The sequence below is a fragment of the Lactuca sativa genome, chromosome 4, assembly GCF_002870075.4.
Source record: "Lactuca sativa cultivar Salinas chromosome 4, Lsat_Salinas_v11, whole genome shotgun sequence".
NCBI classification, from domain to species: domain Eukaryota; kingdom Viridiplantae; phylum Streptophyta; class Magnoliopsida; order Asterales; family Asteraceae; genus Lactuca; species Lactuca sativa.
Window position 1 is genome coordinate 279,542,054 of NC_056626.2, and position 9,467 is coordinate 279,551,520.

Below are 9,467 nucleotides of genomic sequence, written 5' to 3' on the forward strand. Positions count from 1 at the left end.
AGAAAACCCTAACTCTATAAACAATCACCAAAACAGATGATGGATCGACATTGTATCTCAAATAAGCACTCCTGAACTCAGAATTCCTCCAAATATCACCTCCTTCAGCCTCCTCTTGATCTTGATCACCTTCTTCTTGCTAAACCAATGATAGAAAGATCAAATATGGCCTATCTTCCTCACAAACGATTTAGCTCACTTAGGGTTTCTCTCAAGGGACTGGTAGCCGCAATGGGTGGCTATGAGTGCCCTTAAATAGGCTCCAAAACCCGGGGATTAGGGTTTCAATTGCCAGCGCAGACTCGTCGAGTTATATGCCCGACTCGTCGAGTCTGGTCGTGGAGATTCACGGAAACTTCCTCACCTACTCGACGAGTTGTGGCACCAACTCGTCGAGTCCCTCCTCTTTCTTGAATAAATAATAAAAATTAAATCATACCCGAAACCCTGGATGTTACAATTCTCCCCCACTAGAATCATACTTCGCCCTCGAGGTCTTGCGCTGTAAACAACTCGGGGTACTGCTCAATCATCTCCCACTCCACTTCCCACGTCAGCTCGGATCCTTTTCTGTGCTGCCACTGGACCTGAACCATAGGCACTTCCTTGTTCCTCAGAACCTTTACCCTCCAATCTCAAATCGCAATCGGCTTCTCAATATAATTCAGACCCGTATCCACCTGGATATCCTCTAATGGAACCACTGCCGACTCATCAGCGATACACTTTCTCAACTGGGACACGTGGAAAATATCGTGAATCCGGATCAACTCTGCTGGCAGCTCTAAGCGGTAGGCTACCCTGCCTACTCTCGGGATCACCCTGAAAGTTCCAATATATCGGGGCCCTGGCTTGCCCCTTTTCCTGAATCGGATCACTCCTTTCCAAGGAGAGACCTTCAGGAGCACAAAGTCGCCGACCTGAAATTTGAGCTCGGAATGGCGCCTGTCCGCATAACTCTTCTGGCGACTCTGAGCGGTCAACAACCTCTGTCTGACCTGCTGTATCTGCTCTGTCGTCTGAAGCACGATCTCCGTACTACCCATCACATGTTGCCCTACCTCTCCCCAGCAAATGGGGGTCCGAAAACTCCTCCCATACAACAGCTCAAAGGGTGGCATACCAATGCTCGAATGATGGCTGTTGTTGTAGGAAAACTCTGCCAAGGGCAAATACATGTCCCAACTCCCGCCGAAATCCAACACACATGCTTGGAGCATGTCCTCGAGCGTCTGAATCGTCCGCTCACTCTGCCCGTCAGTCTGTGGGTGGTATGTGGTACTAAGATGCAGCCTTGTACCCAATTCCTCATGAAATTTCTTCCAGAATCTGGAAGTGAAACGCACATATCGATCTGAGACAATCGAGATAGGCACCCCATTCCGCGATACCACCTCCCTCACGTACATCTCTGCTAACCTCTCAGCGGAAGAGCTCTCAGTGATAGCTAGGAAATGAGCGCTCTTCGTCAGCTTGTCTACAATCATCCAAATTGCATCGACGCCCCTCGCATTCCTCGGCAATTTGGTGATAAAATCCATGGTAATATGTTCCCACTTCCACTCGGGAATCTCTAATGGCTGCAGCTTACCTTGCGGATGCTGGTGCTCGGCCTTAACCCGACGACAGGTCAAGCATCTCTCTACAAACCACGTGACATCCCTCTTCATATAGGGCCACCAATATCCTTTCTTTAGGTCCAAATACATCTTAGTGGCCCCGGGATGGACCGAGAACCTCGACCGATGCGCCTCCTCCATTAAAATGGTACGCGTTCCACCCATAAACAATACCCAAATCCGACCCTAAAATGTCATAAGCCCCCGGCTATCGGTAACGAACTCCGATACTTGCCCGACAACCCTTTCTCTCTTACGGTTCTCTGGTATCACGGCCTCAACCTGGGCCCCACGAATGGTGTCCAACACCGGAGTCATCACTGTCAATCTAAAGCAAACCTCTCGCATCGGGGCGCTCTCCGTCCTACGACTCAGGGCATCCGCTACAACATTAGCCTTGCCCGGATGGTACAGGATCTTGCAGTCATAATCCTTTACTACGTCCAACCATCTCTTCTGTCGCATATTCAGGTTGGGCTGATCCATCAAGTACTTTAGGCTCTTGTGATCTGTGTATATGGTACACCGGACCCCGTACAGATAGCGACGACAGATCTTGAGGGTGAACACTACTGCCCCCAACTCTAGATCGTGGGTGGGATACCTCGTCTCATTAGGCTTCAGCTGCCTCGATGCGTATGCTATCACATGCCCCCTCTCCATAAGCACCGCTCCCAACCCTGATATCGATGCGTCACAATACACCACGAAATCCTCCATTCCCTCCGGAAGGGCTAACACTGGGGCTTTGCATAGTCTTTGGCGAAGTGTCTCGAAGGAGGCCTGCTTCCGGGTCAACTTGGTGAGTGGCACGGTGATCTTGGAGAAATCCCTGATAAATCTCCGGTAATAGCCTGTCAATCCTAGGAAACTCCTGATCTCTGTAGGTGACCTCGGCACCTCCCAACTCATCATCGCCTCGATCTTGGCTGGATCGAACAAAATCCCCTTCTGGTTAACGAGGTGCCCTAGGAACTGGACCTTTCGTAACTAGAAATCACACTTGGAGAATTTGGCATAAAGCCTCTCCGATATCAAAACCCCGAGGATTTCTATCAAATGCTCCTCATCCTGCTCTATGGATATCGAATACACCAGTATGTCATCGATGAACACGATCACCGAGCGAACCAACATCTGTCTGCACACTCTGTTCATGAGGTCCATGAACACCGCCAGTGCATTGGTGAGCCTGAAAGGCATCACCACGAACTCGTAATGCCCGTAACGAGTCCTGAACGCTGTCTTCTAGATATCCTCATCTTGCACCCTCACTTGATGATATCCAGACCTCAAATCGATCTTGGAGAACCAAGATGCTCCCTGTAACTGATCGAACAAATCGTCGATCCTCAGAAACGGGTAATGGTTCTTGATCGTCAACTTGTTCAACTCCCGGTAATCAATGCACATCCGGTGTGAACCATCCTTTTTCTTAACAAAAAGGATAGGTGCTCCCCATGGCGAACTGCTCGGCCGAATAAACCCCTTCCCCAGCAGCTCCTAAAGCTGTGAGGATAACTCCCGCCTCTCTGGAGGCGCAAGGCGATAGGGCACCCTGGCGATAGGCGCAAACCCCGGAACCAAATCGATACTGAATTCAAGCAGCCTCTTGAGAGGCACACCCGGTAACTCCTCCGGAAATACATCTGGGAACTCACGCACTATCGGAACCTCATCAACTGACCTCGATCTCTCTGAATCAACCTTCGTATCCATCACATACGCTACAAATCCCTTACAACCCTGCAGTAGACTCTGTCTCGCTCTAGCGGCTGAACAAAATGCCGACCCAGAATGTGTACCCTCGCCGTACACCGCAAGAACTCCCCCACTTGGGTCCCGTATGGTCACCAGCTGTCGCTCGCAGTCGATGAATGCTCCAAATCTGCTCAACCAGTCCATGCCCACAATGACACAAACATTTCCATCACGATAGGGACTAAGTCAATCGGAAACTCCACTCCGAATATCTCGAGTACACAACCTTGAATCACCTCTATGGCATACACTGCTCTCTCGTCAGCTATGGATGTAACACCGTGAATTTCAAAATAATTTTTCGCATAATATAAAAACATTTTCATTTAATTTTCATAAAAACGTCAATGTTTTAAGACTCCAATCCATATCATACAAAAATCCCAAGATCACATATCATAAAAATTCCATGCGTGTGTACAGATCAAACCGGCGCCTTCCCACAGTCATCACTAGTACCTGAAACAAACAACACTAACACTGTAAGCACAAAGCTTAGTGAGTTCCCTAAAATACCACACATAGCACTTATTAGCCACTCGAGGCTATAGCTCTGTGGGTCCGTAGACCCTACTCTGTGAACCCACTGGTTCTAACTCTGGGAACCTTCCGGTTCCAACTCTATAAACATGCACAACATAAATCACATAGAAATAATGCAGTACAACACATAACATACATATAGCATACAAATACTCTGTCACATAACTCTGATTACCTACTCAAGGTAAAGTATAGTGAGAAGACTCACCTCGCATATCTCGATAACTCGCAAATCCCGGAAATCACTCGCGCTCGATCCTCCGAGCTATAATCCTCCTATAACACAGTATATCTCTAATTAACAGTTTCTCAACTAAGGTTGACTACCCCTATCAAGTCAACACTGGTCAACTCTAGTCAACGGTCAACGGTCAACTTTGACTGGACTCGGCGAGTGCACTAGAGCGACTCGGCGAGTCTATACGTGTTCACTGACTCCCTAGGATCCTCTTTTGACACGTCGAGTACTTCCCTGACTCGACGAGTTCCACCTGGCATGAATCGCGGGGCCACCACGACTCAACTCGCCGAGTCTCAAGAATAACTCGGCGAGTTCCAGCTCGACTCAGTCCACCTGTCAACCCTCTCTAACTCTCCCTGACTCACTGAGTCAACCCTTAACTCGGCAAGACCACTCGCAGAGTGGTTAAGGAAAATATTCATGCTACTCGCCGAGTCTGTTCTTCGGACTCGGCGAGTCCATGCCATGCATCAACTCAATCTCGCTTCTGAGGTCAGATCTGCTCTAACAACTCATAGATCTAGCCCTCCCAAGCACATTCATCACGTAAAGTTACCATCTTGGCTACCATGCAACGCCTACAAGGCTTCTTTTGATGAAATGACATCTAAAATGGTAACCTAAGTTCCCAACTCAAAAGGAAAGGCATAAAGCAGGGCATTTGGGACTCTCTGGACCCACTAAGGTCCAGATCTAGGTACCATTTCCCCAAAGGACCTCTCACACTCCAAATACAAGGCAAACAAGGCATGAAGAAACCCTAGATTTGGCTATATCAACAAAAACATGAGAATAAGCTCTGAATGTTACCTCAAGTAGCTTCCTCTGTCGAAATGGAAGTAGATCCAAGCTCCCCAACTCTCCTAGCTTGACTTTCCTCTTCCTTTCTTGCAAACACACACAAAATTGGTGAATAATGGCCTCTTATCTCACTCACAAGAACTCTCAGCTGCTCTGTGCTCTCAAGGTTAAGGTAGCCGCAATGAAGGGCCATAAGGTCCTTTAAATAGGGCTCAGGACCGGGAAATTAGGGTTTCATTAAACAACGCGGACTCGCCGAGTCCATTCCTTGGACTCGCCGAGTCCAGGCGCGAACCCGCGTCCAAAACCGCGATCCTACTCGGCGAGTTTGTGCTCCAACTCGCCGAGTCCCCTCACAAAACACCAAAGATATATGAATAAATAATACCTGGGAATCTGGGCTGTTACAATTCTCCCCCACTAGAACTAGACTTCGCCCTCGAAGTCTCGCTCTGCAAATAACTCCGGATGCTGCTCACGCATTTCACGCTCCGGCTCCCAGGTCATCTCGGACCCATTCCGATGCTGCCACTGAACCAAAACCAGGGGTACCTCCTTGTTCCTCAGAACCTTGATTTTCCGATCTCTGATGGCCACTGGTCTCTCAGCATAATTCAGGCTCGCATCCACCTGAATATCCTCTAATGGAACCACTGCCGACTCATCGGCTATACACTTCCTCAGCTGTGACACATGAAAAGTGTCGTGAATCTGCCCCAACTCTGCTGGAAAATCCAAACGATAGGCTACCCGGCCTACCCTCGCGATCACTCGGAAAGGACCAATGTATCGGGGCCCCAACTTGCCCCTCTTCCTGAATCGAATCACTCCTTTCTAAGGAGAGACCTTCATGAGTACAAGGTCGCCGACCTGAAACTCAAGCTCGGACCGACGTCTGTCTGCATAACTCATCTGTCAGCTCTGAGCGATCAACAACCTCTGTTTGACCTGCTGGATCTGCTCTGACGTCTGAAGCACGATCTCAGTACTGCCCATCACCCGCTGTCCAACCTCTCCCCAACAAATGGGGGACCGACACCTCCTCCCATACAATAGCTCAAAGGGCGGCATACCAATGCTCGAATGATGGCTGTTGTTGTAGGAAAACTCTGCCAAGGGCAAATATGCATCCCAGCTACCCCCGAAATCCAACACACATGCCCGGAGCATGTCCTCGAGCGTCTGAATCGTCCGCTCACTCTGACCGTCTGTCTGGGGATGATATGCGGTACTAAAATGCAGTCCGATATGCGGTACTAAAATGCAGTCTAGTACCCAAATCCTCATGAAACTTCTTCCAGAATCTGGAAGTGAAGCGCACATCACGGTCTGAAACAATCGAGATCGGCACCCCATGCCGAGATACCACTTCCCTCACATACACCTCCGCCAATTTCTCTGCTGAAGAACTCTCGCTGATAGCAAGGAAGTGAGCGCTCTTCGTCAATCTATCCACAATCACCCAAATTGCATCAACTCCTCTGGCAGTCCTTGGCAATTTGGTGATGAAATCCATAGTGATCTGTTCCCACTTCCATTCGGGAACCTCCAATGGCTGCAACTTACCATGCGGCCTCTGGTGCTCGGCCTTAACCCTACGGCAGGTCAAACACCTCTTAACAAACCACGCGACATCCCTCTTCATACAGGGCCACCAATACTCCTTTCTCTGATCCAAATACATCTTAGTGGCCCCCAGATGGATCGAAAATTTCGACCGATGAGCCTCCTCCATCAAAATGGTACGCGTTCCTCCCACAAACGGTACCCAGATACGCCCTTGAAATGTCATAAGCCCCCGACCATCGGTAACGAACTCTGAAATCAAACCAACAACCCGTTCCCTCTTCTGCATCTCAGGTTGCACAGCCTCGACCTGTCCCCCTCGAATGGCATCCAACACTGGAGCTATCACGGTCAATCTCAAACATACATCCCGCAGCGGGGTGCAATCCGCCCTGCGACTCAATGCATCGGCTACCACATTAGCCTTGCCTGGGTGGTACAGGATCTCACAGTCATAATCCTTGACCACATCCAACCACCTTCTCTGACGCATATTTAGGTTGGGTTGATCCATCAAATACTTCAAACTCTTATGGTCCGTGTATATCGTACACCGAACCCCATACAAGTAATGACGCCAAATCTTGAGGGCGAACACCACTGCCCCCAATTCTAGATCATGGGTGGGATATCTCGTCTCATGAGGCTTCAACTGCCTCGATGCATATGCTATCACATGCCCTCTCTGCATCAGCACCGCTCCCAACCCCAAAATCGATGCATCACAGTATACCACAAAGTCCTCCATCCCTTCCTGGAGGGCTAACACCGGGGCTTCGCACAACCTTTGGCGAAGTGTCTCAAAGGAGGCCTGCTGCTCGGGGCCCCATGAAAAAGCAACACCCTTCCGGGTCAATCTGGTGAGTGGCACTGCGATCTTAGAGAAATCCTTGATAAATCTCCGATAATACCCTGCCAACCCTAGGAAACTCCTGATCTCGGAGGGTGACCTCGGCACCTCCCAACTCATCACCGCCTCAACCTTGGCCGGATCGACCAATATCCCTTCCTGGTTAACGAGATGTCCCAAGAACTGGACCTCCCGCAACCAGAAATCACACTTGGAGACTTTGGCATAAAGCCTCTCCGATCTCAGAAATCCGAGAACCTCTCTCAATTGCTCCTCATGCTGCTCTCTAGATCTTGGATATACCAGAATGTCGTCGATAAATACAATCACCGACCGATCCAGCATCGGCCTGCACACTCGATTCATGAGATCCATGAACACTGCTGGGGCATTGGTGAGCCCGAAAGGCATCACCACAAACTCATAATGCCCATACTGCGTCCTAAACGCTGTCTTCTGGACGTCCTCATCCCGCACCCTCACCTGATGATATCCAGACCACAAATCGATCTTGGAGAACCAAGATGCTCCCTGCAACTGATCGAATAAATCATCGATCCTCGGCAACGGGTAACGGTTCTTGACCGTCAGCTTGTTCAACTCCCGGTAATCAATGCACATCCGGTGTGAACCATCCTTCTTCTTGACGAACAGGATAGGCGCTCCCCACGTCGAGCTGCTCAGCCGAATAAACCCCTTCCCTAGCAGCTCTTGAAGCTGCGAGGATAACTCTTGCATCTCTGGAGGTGCAAGGCGATAAGGTACCTTAGCGATAGGCGCGGCCCCCAGAACCAAATCGATACTGAACTCCACTTGCCTCACAGGAGGCACACCCGGCAACTCCTCGGGAAATACATCCGGGAACTCACGCACTACTGGAAACTCCTTAACTGACCTCGGCCTCTCGGAATCCACCCGCGTGTCCATCACATACGCCACAAAACCCTTACAACCCTACTGTAGACACTGCCTCGCCCTAGCGGCCGAACAAAACGCTGATCCAGAACGTGTACCCTCGCCGTACACCGAAAGAACTCCCTCGCTAGGGTCTCGTATGGTCACCAGCTGTCGCTCGCAGTTGATAACCGTACCGAATCTGCTCAACCAGTCCATGCCCACAATGACACAGACATCACCCATCGCAATAGGAACCAGATCAATCGGGAACTCAACTCCGAAAATCTCGACTACGCACCCTCGGAGAACCTCCGTGGCATATATCACCCTCTTATCAGCTATGGAAACTCTCAGAGACTGACTCAACGCCTCACGACTAACACTGATATGTTGACTAAAAGCCAAAGATACAAAAGACCGACTCGCACCCGAGTCAAATAACACCAAGGCAGGTACAGAATTCACAAAAAAGTACCTACGCATAACATAATATAAGCATAATATCTCAACATCAAAATAAATACACGAAAGAATACATACCAGCCACGACATCGGGCGCTGCGCGGACCTCCTCCGCGGTCAGCTGAAAAGCTCTCCCTCGTGCCCTCGGCGCCTCGGCCTTCACTGGCCGACTCTCGGTAGCTCTGATGGCGGCAGGGGCAGATCCCTGAGGTGCTCCCTGAGATGATCCTCGCAACTGCGAACACTCTGCCTTCCAGTGTCCGGTCTGATTGCAGTGAAAACACACCGCAAACCCCTTGGGGCAGTCCTTGGCCATGTGCCTCTCCTTGCCACACTTGTAGCAAGATCCCTCTCTACAGACTCCATCATGACCCTTGCCACACTTCCCACAAGTGTGGCCCTTCTGGCTCCCTGGTTTGGGGTCAGTGGGCTTGGCCCGCTTGGCTGCCGGCTGAGACTGTGCCGGTCGCCGATCCCTCCCCTGAGACTCCACCTCCTCCCTGGCTTGAGTCTCTAGCTCAATCTCCCTCTTCCGGGCATTTGCCTGAAGCTCGGAAAATGTCCGGTACGAGGAGTTCGCCGCGAACTCCCGAATGTCTCTCCTCAAAATACTCAGATATCGGCTCATACGTGCCTGCTCGGTGGACACGTGCTCAGGGCAGAACATTACCCTCTCATGGAACATCCTGGTAATCACCGTAACAGACTCAGTACCCTGCTTGAGGGT